The 26,242-nt window shown below is 36.0% G+C and overlaps 1 long non-coding RNA gene across 1 annotated transcript in view; it reads left to right on the top strand.

The window, feature by feature from the left end:
• The first annotated feature begins 16,102 nt into the window (after window positions 1–16,102).
• The window catches only part of LOC307187232, a 150,248-nt gene continuing 140,108 nt past the window's right edge, over window positions 16,103–26,242 (top strand). Inside the window, exon 1 of the long non-coding RNA XR_013828560.1 lies at window positions 16,103–16,277. This is a non-coding gene — a long non-coding RNA (uncharacterized lncRNA). The remainder of the gene's footprint in view (window positions 16,278–26,242) is intronic.

Raw genomic sequence — 26,242 nt, 5'->3', positions numbered from 1 at the left:
TTCCTATTTTACTGAGAATTTTTATTATAAATGGATATTGGATTTTGTCAGCTGCTTTTCCTACATATATTGGTATGACCATGTAATTTTTCTTTTTTAGCCTCTTGATGTGATGGATTGCAGTAATTGATTTTCAAATGTTGAACCTGACCTGAATATCTGGGATACAATCTACTTGGTTATGGTGTATAATTTTTTATATATTATTGGATTCAATTTGCTCATATTTTGTTGAGGAGTTTAGCATCTGTGTTCATGAGAGATTGGTCTATAGTTTTCTTTCTTTTAAAAATTTTTTTTGTAACGTCTTTGGTTTTGGTATTAGGGTAATGTTGACCTATTCAAATGAATTAGGAAATATTCCCTCTGACTCTATCCTCTGAAAGAGAATGTAGAGAACTGGTATAATTTCATTAAATTTTTGCTAGAATTCTTGTGTGTACCAATTTCTGGTACTTTCCATTTTGAGACGTTATTAATTATTGATTCATTTTCTTTAATAGCTTTAGATCTTAAGTTGTCATTTTACAGTTTTTATGGTTTCTTTTGATGAACAGAAGTGTTCAACATTAATATTATCTAACCTATCATTTTAAAATTATAGTTAGTAATTTTGGTCCTATTTAAGGAATTTTTAATGCTTCAATGTAATAACTATGTTTTCTTATGTTTTACTCTCTAAAACCCTATTGCTTTTCTTTGATATCTTGGTCAGAAATTTATATGGAATCAATTTTCATATAATAGAGTGAGATAGGGGTCAAGATATATATTTTTCTATATGGATATTCTTTTGACTTATTACCACTTACTAAGAAGATTATTCTTTTCTTCATAACATTGCAATTGAGCCTTTGTCATAAATTAAGTGATATGTGTGAATCTGCTCTTAAACTCTATTCTCTTCCATTGATGAGTTTGTAAATTTTTGGTCTAAATACTTCATCTGCCTAAATTACAATAGTTTTACTATGGATATAAATACCTTATATGTATGTCCATCAGCTTTGTTCATCTACTTTGATCTTCCCATTGTTACTCTAGGGCATTTCTAGGCCTGTTGTATTTTCACATAAAACTTAGAATTACCATGACAATTTCTGCAAAAAAAATCCCAACTTGGTAGAATTTTTATTGCCTTTACATTGAATTGATAGATTAATTGGCAGTGAGAATGACATTTTTGTAATATTGTCTTACTATATAAAACTTGTATTTTGTTCCACTAATTTATCCCCTTTTGATTTCTCTCAATAATGTTCTATCATTTCAGAACAGAGATCTTACACATCTTTGTTAGGTATATCCCCAAATATTTGATATTTTTATGCTATTTTAAGTGGAACTTTTTTTTTTTTTTTTTTTTTTTGCGGTATGCGGGCCTCTCACTGTTGTGGCCTCTCCCGTTGCGGAGCACAGGCTCTGGATGCGCAGGCTCAGCGGCCATGGCTCACGGGGCCCAGCTGCTGCGTGGCATGTGGGATCTTCCCAGACAGGGGCACGAACCCGTGTCCCAGCATTGGCAGGCGGACTCTCAACCACTGCGCCACCAGGGAAGCCCTGTGGCACATGTTTTCAGCTTATTTTTACTTGTGTGGAGATATAAAATTTTTTAACATTTTGACCTTGTGTACAGTAACAGTGCTTAACCTATTTATAAATTCTAATAGCCCGTGGATTCTTTTAATTTTCTAAGTATATAATCATATCATTTACTAATAATGACAGTTTTATTTTTTCTTTTCCAATATATAAGCTGCTCCCTTTGTTTTTCCCTCCCTCCCTCCCTCTTTCCTTCCCTTCCTTCCTTCCTTCCTTTTTTCACTGGCTAGGCCATACAGTACACTGGTGATAGTAGGCATCCCCAATATCATTAGAAAAATGCAATATTTTCTATAAGAGATTTTGTATACACTTCTTATTTATTTTTCTAGTTTATTAAGAATTTTCTGTATCAAAATTGGTTTTAGGTATTGGTTTTTTTATGCATTTATGGCGGTGATCATATGATTTTCCTTTTTTTCAATAATTTTGTGGTGAATTTCCTTGATTTTTGAATAATGTATTTCTAGTCATAATCCCCACCAGTATAATGTATTATCCTATTTTTAAATCATGAGTCATGGGAATTCTCTGGTGGTCCAGTGGTTAGGACCCTGTGCTTTCACTGCTGGGGGCTCAGGTTCGATCCCTGGTCAGGCAACTAATATCCTGCAAGCTACGTGGTGTGACCAAAAAAAAAATCATGGGTCCAATTTTTGAATATTTTGTTAAATATTAAAGAGTTTTCCAGATATATTTCTTAGAGGAATGAATGTTTAATTATTCTTTCTTGTAATGTCCTTTGAGGTTTTGGCATTAGGGTTATGTTCACCTTATAAGAAGAGTTAGGAAGTGTTCCCCTTTTTCTGTTCTCTGGAAGGGTGTATGTGAGATTGGTATTGTTTTTTCCTTTAATATTTTGAAGATATCACTAGTGATGTTGTGTGAGCCTTTTTCTGGTAGGGCCATTTTTAATAATTATTGTTTAATACATTTGAGGTTATTATTATTTCCCACCCTGTCATCTTTAATAACATATATTTTTTAATTAATTAATTTATTTATTTTTATTTTTTGCTGTGTTGGGTCTTCATTTCTGTGTGAGGGCTTTCTCTAGTTGTGGCGAGTGGGGGCCACTATTCATCGCGTTGCACAGTCCTCTCACTGTCGCAGCCTCTCTCGTTGCGAAGCACAGGCTCCAGATGCGCAGGCTCAGTAGTTGTGGCTCACAGGCCCAGTTGCTCCACAGCATGTGGGATCTTCCCAGACCAGGGCTCGAACCCGTGTCCCCTGCATTGGCAGGCAGATTCTCAACCACTGCGCCACCAGGGAAACCCTTATATTTTTAAATTGATGATTATATTAATAGCAAGTTTTTCAAAATATGCTTTTATTATCTTTATCAGAACTCTAGTATCTGTAGTGATGCTTGCCTTTTGATTCCTAACATTGATAAATTGTGTTTTTTTTAATCTTATGGTTTGGTCCATCTTCCTATGAGATATCAATTTTATTAATCTTTTTAAATAACCAACTTTTGGCTTTGTTGATTTTTTCTATTGTACATCTGTTTTCTATTAATTGGTATGTTTAGTATTTCTTTCTTTCCAGTTTTCTTAAGTTTGATTTGCTCTGTATTTCTAATTTCTTAAATTTATAACAATTGGTATTTCTACTTTTAAAAAAATTGACATTTAAGCCCATAGATTTCCTTCTAAGCATGCTTTTGTGTCACAGATAGTTTTGGCATATACTATAACTCAGCTCAAATTATTTTCTAATTTTTATTTTGAATTTTTTCACTCATGAATCTATTAGGTATTTATTTTTCATTTCTGTGCAGTTTTTTAAGGTTATATATATTTTATTATTGTTTCTTAACATAATTCCATTATTCAGGTTTTGAGTGCAAAGGATTTTGTATATTTATATCTTCCTGTTTCGATAACTTGTTAGGCTATTATTAGGGATTCTCCTACTTTATTGCCAATAAATAAGGTCAATATCTGACCTTAAAATCTACTTTGATATTACAATAAATACATTTTTAGATATGAATCTGTTATAATAGTTACATCATGGGTGTATGTGGTCTTTTTTTTTGTCCCTTTATTTATAAACTTTGCATGTCACCATATTTAATGTTTCTCTTGTAACAACATGCAGGTTCTTTTTTTTTCTAATGCTCGCTCAATCTGACAACCTCAGTCTTTTACTAAGAGTTTTTACATTTAATGTAATTACTTACATAGTTGGGCTTATTTGCATCTACTATCTAATTATTCTGTCTGATACTTTTTATCTTTTATTTAGCCAAATAAAATTATATGTTTAATTTTTTTTGCTTCCCCTCTTTGGTGTTAATGAATATATATATTTTTATCATTTCATTTTTCACCTTCTATTAAATTTTCAGTTGTACATTATCTTTCTACTCCCTATGCAATTGTCCTCAGTTTCAGCATGTATCCTTATCTCATGAGCATTTGAAACAATTAATACTTTTATTATTTCCTGATATTGCCAGAGTCTAAGAACCTTTTAACATATTTCTCCTTTTCCTGTTTTTTCTGTTATTATTGTCATGCATGTTTATTTTACATATATTTAAACCCTATAATATATTGTACTCATTTTTTGGATAGCAAATATGCGTATATATTTACCCTTTCTGATGAGTTTAAAACATTTCCTCCTCTTTCCCTATATTTCTAACTGAGATTGTGTTCTGTTGGTCTGAATAACTTCCCAAATGATTTACTTTAGTGCAGGCTTTTGGGCAACAAATTTCCTCAGTATTTGTTTTTCTATAACATCTTCATTTTACCTGCATTTTGAACTATGCTTTTACTGAGAATAGAGGGATTTTTTTCCTTTTGCTCTTTAAAATATAACTTTATTATTTTCTGGCTTACATAATTTCTCATGAAAAGCTAACCATCTATTTTATTCTTGCCCATTCAAGGTAGTGAGACTTTCCTCTCTGATTTTACATTTTTCCCATTGTTTCATAATGGTATGATGGTGAGCCTAATTATGGTTTTCTTGTGTTTAGCCAGCTTAATAGAAATACATTGTAACTTCTGTCGGACTTGTTTGCTTTTTTGTTTCTCTAAAAATGTTTCTGTATGTACCAATCCTTCTCCTGCCATTTGCTTTATTTTCAGGGCTCATATAATAGAAGGGTCCATGTCATAAAATAAGTCAAAAACAGGCTTGGATAAGCAGAACCCTTCTGCCAGATTGTCTAATGTCAGTTTGTTTTCGGACACTGCTTCTCCTATGTCTTCCTCCCCATCATCTGGCACTGGCTCAGAAGCACTCATCTCCATCACGTGGTCTTCTGTTAATTCCTCTGGTGTGGTGTCTATTAGCTCTTGAATTTCTCCAAGATCCATATCTTGAAACCCTTCATCCTCTACCTTTTTTGCCGTATCCACAATCTCTTTCATGATTTTCTTGATTGGCACTGTTGTAAATCCTGTGAAGTTATGCACAACATCTGGACACAGTTTTCTCCAGCAGAAATTTATGGTTTCAAGCTTGACGGCTTTCACCACTTTTTCTATAATAAGGATGGCATCTTTAATAGTGTAATCCTTCCATACTTTTGTAATATTCTCTCTATTGAGGTTCTCTTCCATGGTGTTGACAATCCTTTCCATAGAGTACCGTGTGTAATGAGCCTTAAGGGTTCTTATGATCCTCTGATCTAGAGGCTGGATTAGAGATCTTGTGTTTGGGGGCAAGCAGACCATTTCGATGTCTTCATTGTTGAACCCATAAAGTTCTGGGTGGCCAGGGACATTGTCCAATATCAAAAGAACTTTAAAAGGCAGTCACTTACTGGCAGGGTACTACCTGACTTCAGAACAAATCATCAATGGAACCAATTGAGAAAAAGCGTTCTCCTTGTCCAGGCCTTCTTGTACAACCAAAAGACTGGCAACTGGTATTTATCGTTTCCCTTCAAGTTTCAGAGCTTAGCAGCTTTTTAGGTAAGAGCAGTCCAGATCATAAACCCTACTGCATCTGTACGAAAGAGTAGAGTTAGCTTATCCCTTCCTGCCTTAAATCCTGGTGCTTGCTTTTCTTCCTTACTAATAAATGTTTTGTATGGCATTTTTTTTTTTTTTTTTTTTTTTTTTTTTTTTTTTACAGAATGGGGTACTTTCCTCTGCGTTAAGGCAGATATCTTTCTCCTCAATGATTTTCTTCATGGCATCTGGAAACTCATCTGCTGCCACTTGGTTGGCAGAATCTGCTTCTCCTGTTATCTTGACATTTTTAAAGCCAAACCTCTTTCTAAAATTATCAAACCATCCTTTGCTGGCATTAAATTCTCCATATTTAGATCCTTTAGTTTCCTTTTGCTTTAAGTTGTCGCATATTGACTTCCTTTGTCCTTGAATCATATTAGAGTCTACAGGTATGCCTTTCTTATAGCAATCCTGCACCCACATAAAAGCTGCATTTTCAATAAGATGATGAAAAAGGTATTTCACAAAAAGTGCAAGGTTTTTGTGCCTGCTGGTGTAGCTGCAGTGATGGCTTCAGGAAATTCCTTTTTTTTTTTTTTTAAACAGTAGTCCCTATGCTGGATTCATTTATCTTAAAATGGAGGGCAACTGCAGCTGCAGACCTCAATCTATGGAACATATCAAGCAATTCAACTTTTTCTTATTGTGTCATGACTTTTCTCTGCTTCTTGGGAGCACTTCCAGCATCAGTAGTGTTATGTCATATACGTTCCAGGGTATTGCACTAAAGGCTAAGAGAAATACACAAGAACTACAAGAGATCCATTTTTACTGAGATAAGCAATTTATTGGAGAGACGAACTGCTCACGTGGCGATGATGAGCGTCACATAGCATTTTAAGTGGATACTTGCAACACTTGAGCTCACCCCAACTGGAACAGAAGGTGACTATGAAATTATTACAGTAATGCAGTATGTACTAATGTTAATTTTATACACATGGTTTAACACTGCATCATTACATTTTTTACATTTCTCTTGATTGTGAATGGAACCATGTATGGTCCCTAAATATTCGTGTAAATTTTGTTAAGTTTTAACTTTTCACAATAGATTTGTGTCTATTTTATCGTAATAAATAATAAAATAGACCAGAATCTACATATATTTTATGCATTCATGACATATCCTACTGTCTCTTAGTTTTTTCAACATGTCTAGGCTATGTGGTTTGTTGCAAATCTCCTAAAATTTCCCGATATTTATTGAAAAAAGTCTGTGTGTAAGTGGACCCACAGAGTTCATACTTGTATTGTTCAAGGATCAATTGTATTACAGTATGTATTACAGTGGGGAAATATGTAGCACCCAGAATGTATTGGTTGTTCTAACACAAAATTATGAAAGCCATGTCTATGCATTCAGATAACAGACAAGACTGATAGAATTGCTTGAACATAACCAGTTAAGGAAAGAGCATCTACTATTAGTTGGTAACTTTTTAAACATAAATGCAAGCAGTTAAAGAGTTGAATCCACTGTGTAGTCTGGTAAAGCACAACTGTCAGACTTGAAAGATTTCTAATATTCTATAAAGAGTACACACAACATTCAACAATATAAACACAGCTTCAGTGTAGAGACCAAAAGAAACCCTCTTGGCTGGGCTGATTAGAGATTATACTAATAATTCTAGTTCAATGCTGATGAGAATTAGAAGACAAAGTCAGAGAAATAAGCTGGCATTTCTGCTGTTTTTTTAATGTATTATGACAAAAATCATTCTGAAACCATATGAATTCATATCAACAATTTAATTAAACTCTGCAATGCATTCCCCAATCTTATGCAGGTATGAGATTTAGATTTCTCATGCAGCTAAGAGGTTTATGTAGAAGATGATATATTAATGTATAAATCTAGATTATAGATCTATGTGAAAATAATAATAGCCAACTCATTTTTTCCCACATATTCTTAGCTGTTAGCTAGGAAAAATACATGTAAAATCAGAATCAAATATATCTCACATTTCATGTTTCATATAATTCTTGTTTAATTAAGAAAATTCTAGTGAATGTATTTATGGTAGCTTAGGATCCTTAGGTTTTAAATAAATGTCCTCACAATCAACATCTATAATAACATATTCCCATGAATGATAGTCTAACTCTTATGCAACCTTCCTATTTTTTTATTAGTAAGAGACCAAATATGGTTCTCCTTATAAAAATCTTTATCTGCGTCTCCCTCCCATTTGGTAGTGTATATATGTCCATACCACTCTCTCACTTCATCCCAGTTTACCCTTCCCCCTCCCCATGGATGCAAGAGGGAAGAGATATGACGATATATGTATGTATATAGCTGATTCACTTTGTTATAAAGCAGAAACTAACACACCATTGTAAAGCAATTATACTCCAATAAAGATGTTTAAAAAAAAACTTTATCTGGCCTATGCTGGTCACAAAACATCTCCCCTTTTTTTCTCTTTGGCTCATGCTTCATTACAAAATTTTTAAATCATAGAATGAAGCTGATTTATTCATATATATTTAGAATGTGTAAAGATAAAATTTGGGGAAAGACTGACTTTATCAAATAACAATGAAGGAAATAGTAAAGGATACAGTCTGTGGTAATAGAAGTGTCCACTGCTTCTTCCTCCCTGTGGAAATTCATGAAACCTATAGTGACAGAATCCTGCTTCTCTATGAAGATACCAGTTATGGCCAGGGGTTTAGGTGCAGTGGACACCACTGTGGTATTCCAAGGACCAGTCTGACATCACAAGGATTTCCACACTAATCTTGCATTAACCAGACACTTGACAATTTTTATTGACTGCCTAAGCTGAGGTCCTTTTTAGGTTAGGCATTCTTGGGGGGAATAAAGTGAAATAAAGCACCACTCCTACACTTGAGCACACAACATACACATGCAAACACAAACTTTAATAGATAATAGAATTGTGAGTGGAATCTCTTCAGATCTCGGGCAGTATTCAGAGTTCTCTGCACATAAGAAATTGACAGATAAAGGAATCCCTTGCTTGGGAATTAGGTTTTTGGCTTGAATAACTGGAAAAATGATAGTGCCAATTACTGAGGTGATAAAATCAAGGGGAAAATATCATGAATAAATTTTTGGATGTATGGTGTTTCCAGTGTATTCATAACTCCATGAGGTGTCAAGGAGAGAACTGAATACAAGTGTTTGAAACACAGCAGTGAGATATATATTGAAAATAACAGTTTAGTCGTAGCATAGATCATAACTGAATTCATGGACAGGGTTGAAAATGTCCAGGGAATGATAATAGAGGAAAGGAAAGAGAGCATTGTGGAATTCCATCATTTAAAGATGTCTTAGAGAAAGACAATGTAAGGAGAAAGAAAAAGCCAGCATGGAGGTGTAAAGAAAACTAGGAGTGTATAGGGCCAGAGAAAGTAAGAGTAGAGAGTGTTTCAAGCAGAAAAGAGAGGTCATTAGTGCATGATGCTTTCAGGAGTTTAAATTGGATAAATAATGAACTATGTCCATTGGGTATAAAATGGCAGTCTTAGTCAATGGATATATAGGAGTAGAAGCAAAACTTGTGGGGGTTGAGAAGGGGACTACGAGGAAAACTAGGCAATAAATTTAGGAAACTCTTAAAAAGTTTTGTGAGAGAGAGTTTGGGGCTGGACTTGGAATAGTATGAGGGGTTTAATGAGTGATTTTTAAATTGGGATCTTGAATAGATGAAAATAGGCAGTGTGTATATGACAGAAAGGAATTTAATAAACTTAAGAGAAAGAATCATCAATAATGTATGTTTCCTTAGGAAAGGCAAAAGAGGATGGAATAAAAGAAGAAATGGAGGGATTGCCTTTAGGACAAGAAACATTTGGTCTTTAGTAACTAGAGAAAGAAATACTGGATGCATATAGAACAGTAGTTCTCAGTTTTTTTTTTTTTTTTTTACATCGTTATTGGAGTATAATTGCAATACAATGGTGTGTTAGTTTCTGCTTTATAACAAAGTGAATCAGTTATACATATACATATGTTCCCATATATCTTCCCTCTTGCGTCTCCCTCCCTCTCACCCTCCATATCCCACCCCTCCAGGCGGTCACAAAGCACCGAGCTGATCTCCCTGTGCTATGCGGCTGTTTCCCACAAGATATCTACCTTATGTTTGGTAGTGTATATATGTCCATGCCTCTCTCTCACTTTGTCACAGTTTACCCTTCCCCCTCCCCATATCCTCAAGTCCATTCCTAGTAGGTCTGTGTCTTTATTCCTGTCATACCCTAGGTTCTTCATGACATTATTTTTTCTTAAATTCCATATATATGTGTTAGCATACAGTATTTGTCTTTCTCTTTCTGACTTACTTCACTCTGTATGACAGACTCTAGGTCTATCCACCTCACTACAAATAACTCAATTTCGTTTCTTTTTATGGCTGAGTAATATTCCATTGTATATATGTGCCACATCTTCTTTATCAATTCATCCAATGATGGACACTTAGGTGGTTTCCATCTCCGGCCTATTGTAAATAGAGCTGCAACGAACATTTTGGTACATGACTCTTTTGGAATTATGGTTCTCTCAGGGTATATGCCCAGTAGTGGGATTGCTGGGTCATATGGTAGTTCTATTTGTAGTTTTTTAAGGAACCTCCATACTGTTCTCCACAGTGGCTGTATCAATTTACATTCCCACCAACAGTGCAAGAGTGTTCCCTTTTCTCCACACCCTCTCCAGCATTTATTGTTTCTAGATTTTTTGATGATGGCCGTTCTGACTGGTGTGAGATGATATCTCATTGTAGTTTTGATTTGCATTTCTCTAATGATTAATGATGTTGAGCATTCTTTCATGTGTTTGTTGGCAGTCTGTATATCTTCTTTGGAGAAATGTCTATTTAGGTCTTCTGCCCATTTTTGGATTGCATTGTTTGTTTTTTTGTTATTGAGCTGCATGAGCTGCTTATATATTTTGGAGATTAATCCTTTGTCAGTTGTTTCATTTGCAAATATTTTCTCCACTTCTGAGGGCTGTCTTTTGGTCTTGTATATGGTTTCCTTTGCTGTGCAAAAGCTTTGAAGTTTCATTAGGTCCCATTTGTTTATTTTTGTTCTTATTTCCATTTCTCTAGGAGGTGGGTCAAAAAGGATCTTGCTGTGATTTATGTCATAAAGTGTTCTGCCTATGTTTTCTTCTAAGAGTTTGATAGTTTCTGGCCTTACATTTAGGTCTTTAATCCATTTTGAGCTTATTTTTGTGTATGGTGTTAGGGAGTGATCTAATCTCATACTCTTACATATACCTGTCCAGTTTTGCCAGCACCACTTATTGAAGAGACTGTCCTTTCTCCACTGTACATTCCTGCCTCCTTTATCAAAGATAAGGTGACGATATGTGTGTGGGTCTCTGGGCTTTTTATACTGTTCCATTGGTCTATCTTTCTGTTTTTGTGCCAGTACCATACTGTCTTAATTACTGTAGCTTTGTAGTATAGTCTGAAGTCAGGGAGCCTGATTCCTCCAGCTCTGTTTTTCCTTCTCAAGATTGCTTTGGCTACATGGGGTCTTTTGTTTTTCCATACAAATTGTGAAATTTGTTGTTCTAGTTCTGTGAAAAATACCTGTGGTAGTTAGATAGGGATTGCATTGAATCTGTAGATTGCTTTGGGTAGTAGAGTCATTTTCACAATGTTGATTCTTCCAATCCAAGAACATGGTATATCTCTCCATCTATTTGTATCATCTTTAATTTCTTTCATCAGTGTCTTATAATTTTCTGCATACAGGTCTTTTGTCTCCTTAGGTAGGTTTATTCCTAGATATTTTATTCTTTTTGTTGCAATGGTAAATGGGAGTGTTTTCTTGATTTCACTTTCAGATTTTTCATCATTAGTGTATAGGAATGCCAGAGATTTCTGTGCATTAATTTTGTATCCTGTTACTTTACCAAATTCATTGATTAGCTCTAGTAGTTTTCTGGTAGCATCTTTAGGATTCTCTATGTATAGTATCATGTCATCTGCAAACAGTGACAGCTTTCCTTCTTCTTTTCTGATTTGTATTCCTTTTCTTCTCTGATTGCTGTGGCTAGAAATTCCAAACCTATGTTGAATAAGAGTGGTGAGAGTGGGCACCCTTGTCTTGTTCCTGATCTTAGTGGAAATGCTTTCAGTTTTTCACCATTGAGGACGATGGTGGCTGTGGGTTTGTCATATATGGCCTATATTATGTTGAGGAAAGTTCCCTCTCTGCGTACTTTCTGCAGGGCTTTTATCATAAATGGGTGTTGAATTTTGTCAAAAGCTTTCTCTGCATCTATTGAGATGATCATATGGTTTTTCTCCTTCAATTTGTTAATATGGTTTATCACATTGATTGTTTTGTGTATATTGCAGAATCCTTGCATTCCTGGAATAAACCCCACTTGATCATGGTGTATGATCCTTTTAATGTGCTGTTGCATTCTGTTTGCTAGTATTTTGCTGAGGATTTTTGCATCCATGTTCATCAGTGATATTGGCCTGTAGTTTTCTTTCTTTGTGACTTCCTTGTCTGGTTTTGATATCAAGGTGATGGTGGCCTTGTAGAATGAGTTTGGGAGTGTTCCTCCCTCTGCTATATTTTGGAAGCGTTTGAGAAGGATAGGTGTTAGTTCCTCTCTAAATGTTTGATAGAATTCGCCTGTGATGCCATCTGGTCCTGGGCTTTTGTTGTTGGCAGATTTTTAATCACAATTTCAATTTCAGTGCTTGTGATTGGTCTGTTCATATTTTCTATTTCTTCCTGATTCAGTCTTGGCAGGTTGTGCATTTCTGAGAATTTGTCCATTTCTTCCAGGTTGTCTATTTTATTGGCATAGAGCTGCTTGTAGTAATCTCTCATGATCTTTTGTATTTCTGCAGTGTCAGTTGTTACTTCTCCTTTTTCATTTCTAATTCTATTGATTTGAGTTTTCTCCCTTTTTTTCTTGATGAGTCTGGCTAATGGTTTATCAATTTTGTTTATCTTCTCAAAGAACCAGCTTTTAGTTTTATTGATCTTTGCTATCATTTCCTTCATTTCTTTTTCATTTACTTCTGATCTGATTTTTATGATTTCTTTCCTTCTGCTAACTTTGGGGTTTTTTTGTTCTTCTTTCTGTAATTGCTTTAGGTGCAAGGTTAGGTTGTTTATTCAAGATGTTTCCTGCTTCTTAAGGCAGGATTGTATTGCGATAAAGTTCCCTTTTAGAACTGCTTTTGCTGCATCCCATAGATTTTGGGTTGTCGTGTCTCCATTGTCATTTCTTTCTAGGTATTTTTTTTATTTCCTCTTTGACTTCTTTAGTGATCACTTCGATATTAAGTAGTGTATTGTTTATCCTCCATGTGTTTGTATTTTTTACAGATTTTTCCTGTAATTGATATCTAGTCTCATAGCGTTGTGGTCGGAAAAGATACTTGAAACAATTTCAATTTTCTTAAATTTACCAAGGCTTGACTTGTGACCCAAGGTATGATCTATCCTGGAGAATGTTCCATGAGCACATGAGAAAAATGTGTATTCTGTTGTTTTTGGATGAAATGTCCTATAAATATCAATTAAGTCCATCTTGTTTAATGTATCATTTAAAGCTTGTGTTTCCTTATTTATTTTCATTTTGGATGATCTGTCCATTGGTGAAAGTGGGGTGTTAAAGTCCCCTACTATGAATGTGTTACTGTCGATTTCCCCTTTTATACTGTTAGTATTTGCCTTATGTATTGAGGTGATCCTATGTTGGGTACATAAATATTATAATTGTTATATCTTCTTCTTGGATCGATCCCTTCATCATTATGTAGTGTCCTTCTTTGTCTCTTTTAATAGTCTTTATTTTAAAGTCTATTTTGTCTGATATGAGAATTGCTACTCCAGCTTTCTTTTGGTTTTCTTTTGTATGAAATATCATTTTCCATCCCCTTACTTTCAGTCTGTATGTGTCTCTAGGTCTGAAGTGGGTCTCTTGTAGACAGCAAATATATGGGTCTTGCTTTTGTATCCATTCAGCCAATCTGTGTCTTTTGGTGGGAGCATTTAGTCCATTTACATTTAAGGTAATTATCGATATGTATGTTCCTATTCCCATTTTCTTAATTGTTTTGGGTTCGTTATTGTAGGTCTTTTCCTTCTCTTGTGTTTCTTGCCTAGAGAAGTTCCTTTAGCAGTTGTTGTAAAGCTGGTTTGGTAGTGCTGAACTCTCTCAGCTTTTTCTTGTGTGTAAAGATTTTAATTTCTCCATCAAATCTGAATGAGATCCTTGCTAGGTAGAGTAATCTTGGTTGCACGTTTTTCTCCATCACTTTAAACATGTCCTGCCAGTCCTTTCTGGCTTGCAGAGTTTCTGCTGAAAGATCAGCTGTTAACCTTATGGGGATTCCCTTGTGTGTTATTTGTTGTTTTTCCCTTGCTGCTTTTAATATGTTTTCTTTGTGTTTAATTTTTGACAGTTTGATTAATAAGTGTCTTGGCATATTTCTCCTTGGATTTATCCTGTATGGGACTCTCTGTGCTTCGTGGACTTGATTAACTATTTCCTTTCCCATACTGGGGAAGTTTTCAACTATAATCTGTTCAAATATTTTCTCAGTCCCTTTCTTTTTCTCTTCTTCTTCTGGAACCCCTATAATTCGAATGTTGGTGCGTTTAAAGTTGTCCCAGTGGTCTCTGAGACTGTCCTCAGTTCTTTTCATTCTTTTTTCTTTATTCTGCTCTGCAGTAGTTATTTCCACTATTTTATATTCCAGGTCACTTATCCGTTCTTCTGCCTCAGTTATTCTGCTATTGATCCCATCTAGAGTATTTTAATTTCATTTATTGTGTTGTTCATCATTTTTTGTTTCATCTTTAGTTCTTCCAGGTCCTTGTTAAATGTTTCTTGCATTTTGTCCATTTTATTTCCATCATTTTGGATCATCTTTACTATCATTATTCTGAATTCTTTTTCAGGTAGACTGCCTATTTCCTCTTCATTTGTTAGGTCTGGTGGGTTTTTATCTTGCTCCTTCATCTGCTGTGTGTTTTTCTGTCTTCTCATTTTGCTTATCTTACTGTGTTTGGTGTCTCTTTTTTGCAGGCTGCAGGTTCGTAGTTCCCGTTGTGTTTGGTGTCTGTCCCCAGTGGCTAAGGTTGGTTCAGTGGGTTGTGTAGGCTTCCTGGTGGAGGGGACTAGTGCCTGTGTTCTGGTGGATGAGGCTGGATCTTGTCTTTCTGGTGGGTGGGTCCACGTCTGGTGGTGTGTTTCGGGGTGTCCGTGGACTTATTATGATTTTAGGCAGCCTCTCTGCTAATGGGTGGGGTTGTGTTCCTGTCTTGCTAGTTTTTTGGCATAGGATGTCCAGCACTGTACCTTGCTGGTCGTTGAGTGAAGCTGGGTGCTGGTGTTGAGATGGAGATCTCTGGGAGGTTTTCGCCGTTTGATATTATGTGGAGCTGGGAGGTCTCTTGTGGGCCAGTGTCCTGAAGTTGCCTCTCCCACCTCAGAGGCACAGCACTGACTCCTGGCTGCAGCGCCAAGAGCATTTCATCCACATGGCTCAGAATAAAAGGTAGAAAAAGTAGAAAGAAAGAATTAGTAGAAGTAGAAAGAAAGAAAGAAAGAAAGAAAGGATGGATGGAGAGAGGGAGGGAGGGAGGGAGGGAGGAAGGAGGGAAGGAAGGAAAAATAGAAAGAAAGAAAGAAGATAAAGTAAAATAAAATAAAGTAAGATAAAATATAATAAAGTTATTAAAATAAAAAAATAATTATTAAGAGAAAAAAAGAAAAAAATTAAAAAAACGGACGTATAGAACCCTAGGACAAATGGTGGAAGCAAAGCTATACAGACAAAATCTCACACAGAAGCATACACATACACACTCACAAAAAGAGGAAAAGGGGAAAAAAATCATAAATCTTGCTCTCAAAGTCCACTTCCTCAATTTGGGATGATTAGTTGTCTCTTCATGTATTCCGCAGATGCAGGGTATATCAAGTTGATTGTGGAGCTTTAATCCGCTGCTTCTGAGGCTGCTGAGAGAGATTTCCCTTTCTCTTCTTTGTTCTCACAGCTCCCAGGGGCTCAGCTTTGGATTTGGCCCTGCCTCTGCATGTAGGTCGCCAGAGGGCGTCTGTTCTTCGCTCAGACAGGACGGGGTTAAAGGAGCCGTTGATTCGGGGGCTCTGACTCACTCAGGCCGGGAGGGAGGGAGGGGCACTGCGTGCGGGGCGGGCCTGCGGCATTAGAGGGCGGCATGACGTTGCACCAGCCTGAGGCGCGCCATGCGTTCTCCCGCGGGGAGTTGTCCCTGGATCCCGGGACCTTGGCAGTGGCGGGCTGCACAGGCTCCCCGGAAGGGGGGTGTGGATAGTGACCTGTGCTCGCACACAGGCTTCTTGGTGGCGGCAGCAGCAGCCTTAGCGTCTCATGCCCGTCTCTGGGGTCTGCGCTTTTAGCCGCGGCTCATGCCCGTCTCTGGAGCTCCTTTAAGCAGCGCTCTTAATCCCCTCTCCTCGCGCACCAGGAAACAAAGAGGGAAGAAAAAGTCTCTTGCTCTTCGGCAGGTCCAGAGTTTTCCCCGGACTCCCTCACGGCTAGCCGTCGTGCACTAACCTCCTGCAGGCTGTGTTCACGCTGCCAACCCCAGTCCTCTCCCGGCGCTCCGACAGAAGCCCGAGCCTCAACTCCCAGCTCCGCCCGACCCGGCGGGTGAGCAGACAAGCCTCTCGGGCTGGTGAGTGCCGGTTGGCCCTAATCCTCTGTGCAGGAATCTCTCCGCTTTGCCCTCCGAACCCCTGTTGCTGTGCTCTCCTCCTCGGCTCCGAAGCTTCCCCCCTCCGCCACCCGCAGTCTCCGCCTGCGAAGGGGCTTCCTTGTGTGTGGAACCCTTTTCTCCTTCACAGCTCCCTCCCACTGGTGCAGGTCCCATCCCAATCCTTTTGCCTCTGTTTATTCTTTATTCTTTTGCTCTACCTAGGTACGTGGGGGATTTCTTGCCTTTTGGGAGGTCTGAGGTCTTGTGCCAGCGTTCAGTAGCTGTTCTGTAGGAGTTGTTCCACGTGTAGATGTATTTCTGGTGTATCCGTGGGGAGGAAGGTGATCTCCGTGTCTTACTCTTCCGCCATCTTCCGGGAAGCCCCAGTTCTCAGTTTTGCCTGCAATATGAAGTGACATTTTCCCTCAAATAATTGTAGAATCTAGGTAAAATAACGAAGTCTTAAAGAACAAAATTAGCCTGGGGTGTGGAAGAGGGAATGGACTGACGAGATAGTTGAATATAGAAGAAGTAGAATCTGATGATTACGTAGATTAGTGTTCATGATATTAAATCAGCAGGAAAAGTTCATTTGGCAAACCCTGTACTCTGGCCTAGATGAGCACAAGTTTTCAAATAGATTCTAAAGTTGAAACTTGTATGAAGTGCAAGGTTGTTTGTAGAGTGTCCCCTCCCTGGTTTCCCTTTTATTCTCCTTGATTCCTAGACTCTATGGTTTAGTTATTACAGACTTTGCTGTCCTTGCATACACCGTGCTTTCCCATGGTTTAGTATCTTCTCCTTTTTAAATCACCTCTGATTCCTTACCCTTATTCATTTTGACTTAGGGCAAGTTACTGAGTCTCTCCATGTCTTTATTTATAAAACAATATAACTTCTTTCATAAAGATTTTTGAGGATTAAACAAGATACCATATGTAGAACATTTTTGGAAGACACCCTGGCACATAAGTGTTCAATTAGTGATAATTTTTTAGCTCTCCTTTAAACATCCGACTTAAGTTTACCAAAGTCAGTACTACTTTTGACTTTAGAGCACTGTTAGCATCGTAAACATACTCTACTACAGACACCCCTCACTGACTGGACAGGATTCATTTCCAGCTCTGACAACCCAGTGCCCAGTAGGGCTTCATAAATCTATCTCTTTCTCCTTCTTCATTTTCTTTCTCTCATAGTTTCTCTTTCTCTTTTTCTGTTTCTATCTTTATCTATCTATAAAGATGATATATAATGGATACGTATACAAATTTTATTATTAAAAGTCTAACATCCATGTTGTTTTGATGTTTCCATAGGTATGTCTTTTCCCATTTAAAGGTAGACCTTTGGCCTAAGTTGGAAGTTAGGAAAAATCATAGCATTAACACCCACTTAGAAAGTTATGTTTCCTGCACTCAATAAGTCAAACAATATTCTGAAGCTTTAAAACAAATTAAAAAAAAAAACCTCATCTTCCTTTATACCTGGAAATTCTGACCTGTAAACATATAATGCTTTCTCCTTCTGTCCCAGCCTTACCCATTCATTCCAGTCTAAGTACTCTCTGAACAGCCCATTTATCTCTTTCCCCACAACGTTAGGTACTTTTTACTTATTTTTCAAAGACATTGAAAAATCACATTGTTTTATAACAATATGTACAATGTTGTCTTATAGCAATATTTACAATATTGTTATATAACAATATTTATATTTATTCTCTTCTGTTGGACTAAACTCCTCATAGGTTGATATCATGTCATATTCATTTTCTATCTCAGTTCCTCACACAAAGCCTGGCACCTGGTAGAAACTCAAAGTGTGTTAAATTAATAAGTAAATGAAAACTTTTGCCAAATAAGCAGTGTTTCAAGAGAAAAGTCCCTACTCTGACCAGGAGCCATGAAGGCAGTGTTAAGTCTTCATTCCTCCATTCTTTCTTTCTTCTTTAAATTATATTCCTACTTTTAGAAGAAAACTGTATCTTTTAAAACAATATATCTCATTCTTTGTTAAAGGAACTGGCTCAGATTCTGTGAAAATTTCATTGCCCTATATAAACGTTTTAGAGATTCAGAAACAAAAAGATCCAGGCCTATGAAAAGTGTAATGAGTCCCAGCTTGGCCATTTGTGATGGGGATTTAACTGCTTTGTTTGTGAGCTTCAGCTAAGGAAACAGATTACCTTCATGATGTGCTAATACCCCAGAGTCGATCTAAACTCCGCTCCACTCTGGAAAGGCGTCCTGGGGATGCCAGCAAACACTCTAAAAGCTGAATCCTGTAAACCTGTCAGCTGGGGTACAAAAAAATTATTACTGGAGACAGACTTCCCCTCAATACTCTTTTTGTTTTTACATAGGACTTAAAACTAATCAATAAATTATCACAGATGCATTTCAAAGTTGAAATCCAATTCCGTAATAACTGAAATACTTGCAGAGAAAATATTGGCTACTGAATATTTTAGAATGTAGGGAATAGCAGAGATAATTAAAGAGAATGTCTTTAAAAGACATAACAGATTAAATCATTATAGCGTCATGAATGTCAAAACATTATTTAATTAATGTTACCTTATCTTCAAAACTTTCAGTGTATCTTTGTGTTTCCCATAAATTGTCACTTTGCTTGTTTCTGAAATTTATTTGCCACTGTTAAGTGGTGTTATCTTTCTACTACAAGCTTTAAAAATTGTGGGAGCTCTATTTAAGTATTTGGTAAATATATTTCTTCCCTCCCTCCCACCACCAACATACAATACTAAGACATTATGAAGACAGTAGTTGGGCTATATTAAAAATTAAAGGAAATGCATATGATCGTCATATGTAAAAAAATAAGCCAAATATCAACTGTGTAAGAAAACATTTTAAAAGTTTCTTTCATGTTTATTCAACAAATGTTTCCTAAAAGATTTTCCTTGAAGCAAAGCAGTTTAATTTTCCTTTTCATATTATTCTTGGTGGTTATAAACATAATTAGGTTTGTATTTTCACATTTATTTGCATTTATGATAAATTTAATCTTTTCTTAGCATAACTTTTTGAAATCAAAATATGAACCAAAAAAGATGTAAGTTTGATTGGTGCAACAAGAACAGTAACAAGTAATCATAGCAATGAGATGTTAATTGGTGTCTGGGTGGTTTTATTCATAGTAGCGATGGGACATAATATCTCTGTATTCTTAACTGTTCCACAGCACTTTGCAGATTGTTTATTATAAAGCCAATTATATTGCACTTGAAATTCATAGGTATTTTAACAGCATAATGGGACATGGATGGAAATAAAAACATTTTTTTCATCAGAGAAAGTGTTTATTTTGCCAAAACTTGTTTATTTTGCCAAACCTTTCTTAAATTTTAAAGTTCCAAATGAGAAAGATTTGAGGATTTCAATTTCTCAAAAATCCTGATTAGGGTATATTTGCGTTTAGAGATTGATCAGTTTTCTGAACAAGAAGCACATAATTGCACATAAATTTTCTTTTCATAGAAATTATCTTCAATAATTTTCTCATGGAGCAGCAGTATCTTAGCTATAGATGCTGAGAGGGAATCTTGATTTGTTGCTTTGCGTGCCAGTATAGCTATTGATATAGCTAGCTGTATCAGTTCATCCAAAAATAAAACAAAGTTGACCATTATTAGTGATTTATATTTCTCTATAGCAAATTTAGACAATTTCAGTGTAGATGGGAATGCAAACTTTTGCAGTCAGGATTCTTCAGTTTAACTGCCTGTATAATTTCAGTTCCCCAGGTAATGGCCAATTATTAAAAAATTTAATGATTTTATAAAGTCTGTCTTAAATCTGTTAAGAATATGGAGAAAAACCCATTAGAAATGAATAAGCTTAGTTGAGAAAGTATCCAATAAATGGTACTAGTGCTGTTTATTTTCTCAAAATATTAATGGCAATTATAATTTGGGTTCCTCTGTTCATGTATTTACTTATAACAAACTTGAAATAACATTGTTACCCTTAGATTTTATAACAGCATCATAGAATTGATGATAATACTATAATAACAGTGATCATTTTTTGAATACTTTCTGTTACGGGCACTGAGATCAGGACTTTAAGTACATTATCACATTTCATTCTCCCCCAAACTCCAAAGAAGCAGTGCATAGATTTATAGATGAAAAACCTGAAGCTTAAATATAAGTAACTTGTCCAAGATTTCATAGTTAATCTGTGTGGGAAATAGGATTTGAATAAAGGCCAGTGTGTTGCCAAAGCTTATATTCTTTATTAAGTGATTTAAAGAATTTTTGAAGTTGAAGTTACACTCAATTTTTATAAACAATATAAGTCATAAAATAAGGTCATGAATAAAGTAAAAAAAAAAATTGAATCTCTTACAGGTAACTACTGTTAACAATATCTATATATAAACCTATTTCTACTAAAATGGATCATGTGATATTAATCATTTGTGCTTTTGTCTTATTTCCACCTAAATTATTTTGATTACCTTTTTTGAAAATACATATAAGATTACTTTGTTCTTTCTCTTGGCAACCGAATAAGATATTACATTGATTTATTGTGACTTATTTAACTAGTACCCAGTTCATTGACACTTAGGTTTCTTTCACGTTCCCTTCCACAAATAACAATTGTGTGTGTGTGCATGCGCGTGCGTGCATGTGTGCACACATGCCTATTTGAGTATATCTCCCAGAAATTTTTAAAAGTAGAAAAAGCTGGGTCAAAGATGATATGCATTTAAAATTTTGATAAATATGTCCAAATTGCCCTCCAAAATGATTAATTAAACACTTTCCAAAAGTTTTAAAAAATATCTACTCCTCCACACATTTTCCAATACAGTCTCTGTTTAATCTTGTCATGACAAAAGAAGAAGAATTATTTGAAATCTGGTGTTGTAAATTACTAATAATTTTCTAATATAATTATTGTTAATTTTAGTTTCTCCATTTCCTTTTTATATTTTTTACACCAGGTTATTTGTATTTATAATTTTATTCAATTTTGATTAGCAAATGTTATTTTTATTTGAATATTAGTTCAAACATTCAATAAATTTTCTTCTCTCTTTGGATGTAGCATTTTATTTTTCTTTATGTAGAAATTTTAGGTAGTCGAACTTGTTGATATTTTCTTTTATAGCTTCTGTAGTCTGTGATAAACTTAGAACAGCCTTATCTATCCTTAAGATTATGAATACGATTTATCATCCTTTCCTCTGGTACTTTTATGGTTTCAGATTTTTACATTAGAAGCATTTATTCATCTGGATTTTAGTAAGCCATAAGCAATATGTAGTTCCTCTGTTTTATTTTTTAAAAAAGACTAATCACTTGCCCCAGCACTACAGATTCAATAGTTCATCTAGCCACGTGGTTTTAAAATGTCACTTTCACCATTTTCAAAATTCCTCTGTGAACTTTGATGAATTATTTCTATTCTTCATTTTAAGCTTCATTGATCAGCCTAAATATCTGGGGCCAAGACAATTTCAAAAATATTTAACAGCAATTTGGTACAGGTACTAACCCCTCCAGGCACCGACCAATTAGAAAAGACACCAGCCACCTCCACCTGCTACAGATATGTGGAAGCATCCTGGCTGAATCATTTGCTTATTAAACAATACACTATATTTGAGAATAATTAGCTCCAAACACAACACAAAATAAATGTATATCATTTGCTAAAAAAAATAAAGATAATGATATGTGCATTATCTTTAACAATAATAGTACAAGGCTAATAATAATATAGTAACAAATAATATGAGGCTGTGGTCCTCAGATGGGGCAGAAGCTCGCTCTTGCCCATTTCCTCCCACTCCCTCAGGGAAGGGACACTAAGACAACCTTGAGTACAAGCTTAGATTTAAAGAGCATATTCAAATTAACCAGCTAGGTTTATTAACATGCCATTTACATCGAGATCACTTACAAATTGGTAGCACAATAGGCTTGGTTTCAAAGGCAATTAAGGTAAGGCTGTGATCCATTATTCAGAGTTTATAGATCTGGTACACTTCTGTCAAGCAAACCAGCCAGTTTAAATGTCCATATTCAAAATTAAAGATGTGCCTTGTTATTTTTGAAAATTATCTTTGCATTGATTTTGGTACTGATTTGTGAAAAATCCAGGTAACATTAAGAGAATGAGGTTTTATTTTTATTCAAAGGAGACCTGAATTTAAAAATGTGAGAAGTTCTGATCTGAATTCATGTTTCTTCCTCACTGAGGAACAAGAATCACTTCTTAGCTAAAAGTTTACGTGGGGAAATCTGTGCCCCATTCCATCTGCTGATGGGCCTCTTGTCAGATCTTCAGGTTCTGTCTGAGTCCATCTCGTACTGTACCTTTGAAGAAACACTCAGTGTTCACACAGGTCAGGGAAAAAATGAAACTGTTTTTAGGGATGCAGCTCTGATGAGCGAAGTAGAAATAAACCTGTCTTTAGGCATATATCTTTTATCCCTCTCAGTGATGTGCTCTTCCAGAGGTTTGTCTACCCTTGTCCTTTATAGCCATCAACATGGTGCTATTAGTGTGTGAGCCTTTGGGAGAAGGGCCAAGGGTCACAGCATCTTGCATGAGGCCCAAGATCTACAACCAACCTGAGTGAAAGGAGTCCTTTCCACATATCGATTGCCTATCTATCTCACTAGTACTCCACGTAGGACATGAGGCCAAAGTCCATGTGTAGTGAAATGTAGCTTTTATCTGGCATGTCCTTTGTATATATCCCTCCATAATTAGTGGAAGGTGGCAAGGGCCAATTGCGGGCTTGGAGCTGTAGTCAACTCAAATGTTTTTGTCTATCTAATACATTTCCTCTTCATTTGCTAATAGTATCTAGTATTTTTTTTCTGAGGAACCACCCCTTCTCCATACCAGCTTTTGTGTTTTGGGTGAACTTAACTTCTTTTCTACCCATAGGCACAAGCATGTGGTTTAGACCTAGCTAATCAGAACATCAAATTTCCCTCACCTAATAATTGATTCGGAGATGAGCAAGTGACCCCCACTCACCCAAAAAAGACATTGAAGTTTTCATGAGACCGTTGGAAGAGAGACTCAGCCTAATATTTGGATGGACATGAATCTATAAGATGTGGGGAACGCATGAGTTTGGAATTAACAAAAGCCATTTCATGGATATGAAATGAGCCGCATGAGCCTGGATATGAAGCCAGCTCAGCCGAGGAATGAACCAAGAAACCAAGACAAATCAGATTCTGGTAGTTTAATTGAATTCCCAAATCAACTCATATATAAAGCCAGATAGAGTTGAGCTTTTCTAATGCATAAACATTTCTTTTTAAATTCCCAGTTTGAATGGTAATTTATGTGCCTTTAAAAAAACTTGTACCTCCTAAGATAGAAGGTACAAGATTATTGCCAATTATATTGGCATTTCACGTGACTAACAGGTGCATTTTCTCTTTTGACACCTTACGATTTTCATAGATGAGGGATACTTTAAGCTTTTCTTCATTCCATACTAGTTTATGGTGGATGCAGTGTGTCTTGGGACTGGATCATTTACACTAATTTTGTGAACTTTTTAGAGTGCAATAGACTAAAATTGTGACTATTTCCTTTAATGTATTTCTAGATTTGATGAACATAGTATTTATAATTTCATGCAAAAGCTATAAGTATTAATTCTTGCTGTATAAGAGGTCTGTTCCCTGTTAATCTGGGAATGGCTGGTTTCTTCTCATTAAAGCCTCAGGTTCTGTTCTTTCTCTTCTCAGTTTTTATACATTTTCTATCTCTCTGCTTCAATGGCTGGAAGAATTTGATACTTCCTATAGGTTATATCTCAACTTCATTCTAGGTGGAAAGGGTAAAAAGTCCCTCCCTTGAAGTTAGACGACTACACGCAGATTAGATTCTGGTCATGATTTAACCTTATATGAGAGACGGAAGGTGGAAATAAAGTGGAGGGTATATTTTTGCTGCTGTTGCAGTTGGCAAGCAAGAGAGTGGAGGTATGAATACTTAGAAAGGAAGGCAATGGTCTGACTTTGCATTCAGCATCTAATGTTCAGTTTGGTGTGGATGAAAGGAAGTTTCAGTAGTGAAGTGTCTTTAGCAGTAAGAAGAGCAGCCTCCTGCCTGCTGAAATGCCATGGAGACAGTGTGATTTCTGATTCTCCAGTCCTTCCAATAATTTTACCTACTTCTCTACACTAAATGCCTTTCTGCTTGAAATAACTACAGTGGTTTTTATTTTCTGCCTTCTTGTGCAAATGATTTTGGGGATTATCGATTCTGACTTTTGGGAAAGGAAGTTGAGAGAGAAGAAAATAATAATAACCACAACATACAATAAACGTATTGTATGTTAAATATGATCTGAAAAAAATAAACTGCCACACTGTGAAGTTACTGATAGGTTTATATTTCTTGAATTGATCTTCCCTGGTATTTCTGTAAAGGTATGAAAGCTCTCTATGTATATAATATAAAAATGTGCAAAGATTATCCTATCTGGGAATATAATAATCATGCAATATTATAATAAAACAATAAGTGGTTTTACTTTCTATGCAAAATTCTGAATGACTTATTGAGACATAGTCAGTTATAAGTGATTATTATTACTGGAATGCAATCAAATACATTATCCTACTTATTATTCTTAAACTCATTTGTTCATGCAATGTATTCAATCTGGAAAACAGATTAAGCCAAAGTACCAGTATTTTTGTCAGGGAATAGTTTTAGGAATAGTTTTGTGCTACAGAAAACTTACTTCCCTCAAGCTGCATTTTCCTCAATTTTCCTTTATAAAATATCAAGCACATTGCTAGAGTCCATAGAAGTCCCAGCAAATAATCCACTTGACACTTGGATTTTTTAGACTATAAATAACACTGAATCTTGAGGGAAGGGAATACGTTTTATTTAACCTCTATCCTCCAATGTTTAAAATGGTTTGTCAATTCGCATGCTGTGGTAAGCTGAATGATGACTCTCCAAAGATACCCATTCCCTAATCCCTGGAATTTATGAATGTTACCTTATATGGCAAAGGGACTTTGCAAATATGATTAAGTTAAGATAATATCCCATCTTGAAATGGGAAATTATCATTGTATTAGTTTGCTAAGGCTGATGTAATAAAGTACCACAAACTGGGTGGCTTAGACACAGAAATTCATTGTGTCATAGTTCTGAAGTCTGGAAGTTGGAGATAAAGATGTTGGCAGATCCTGAAGTCTAAAAGTTGGAGATCAAAGTGTTGGCAGAGTTGGTTCCTTCTGTGGGCTGTGAGGGAGAATCTATTTCATGCCTCTCCCCTAGCTTCTGGTGGTTTGCCGGCAATCTTAGGTGTCCCTTGACTTGAAGAAGCATCACCCCAAACATTGCCTTCATCTGCACACGGTGTTCTCCATGTGTGCCTGGTGTTTGTGTCCAGATTTCCCCGTTTTATGTCATCAATAATATTGCATTAGGGCCTACCTTAATGATCTCATCTTTATTAACTACATATGCAATGGCCTGATTTCTAAATAAAGTCATATTCTAAGTTATGGGGGTTTAGAACTCAACCGACATGTGAATTTGGGGGGGGCACAATTCAATACATAACTATCCTAGATAATCTCGATGGGCCATAAGTATCATCATATGAGTCCTTATAAGAGGGCACAAGAAGGTCAGAGGTAGGAAGTGGATGATGTAATGATGGAAGCAAGAAATTGGAGTGCTGTGAGGAAGCAGTCACCAGCCAAGGAATGCAGACAACTTCCAGAAGCTAAAAAGACAAAGAAATGGATTGTCCCTTAGAGCCTCCAGAAGGAAATGCAATTTTGTCGACACCTCAACTTTGGTCCAGTAAAGCTGACTTCAGACTTCTGGCCTCCAGGACTGTAACAGAAAATATTTATATTGCTTTAAGCCATTAAATGTGTGGCAGTTTGTTCCAGTATA

The sequence above is a fragment of the Stenella coeruleoalba genome (assembly GCF_951394435.1).
Source record: "Stenella coeruleoalba genome assembly, chromosome: 5".
NCBI classification, from domain to species: domain Eukaryota; kingdom Metazoa; phylum Chordata; class Mammalia; order Artiodactyla; family Delphinidae; genus Stenella; species Stenella coeruleoalba.
This window is presented reverse-complemented; position numbering and strand designations above follow the sequence as displayed.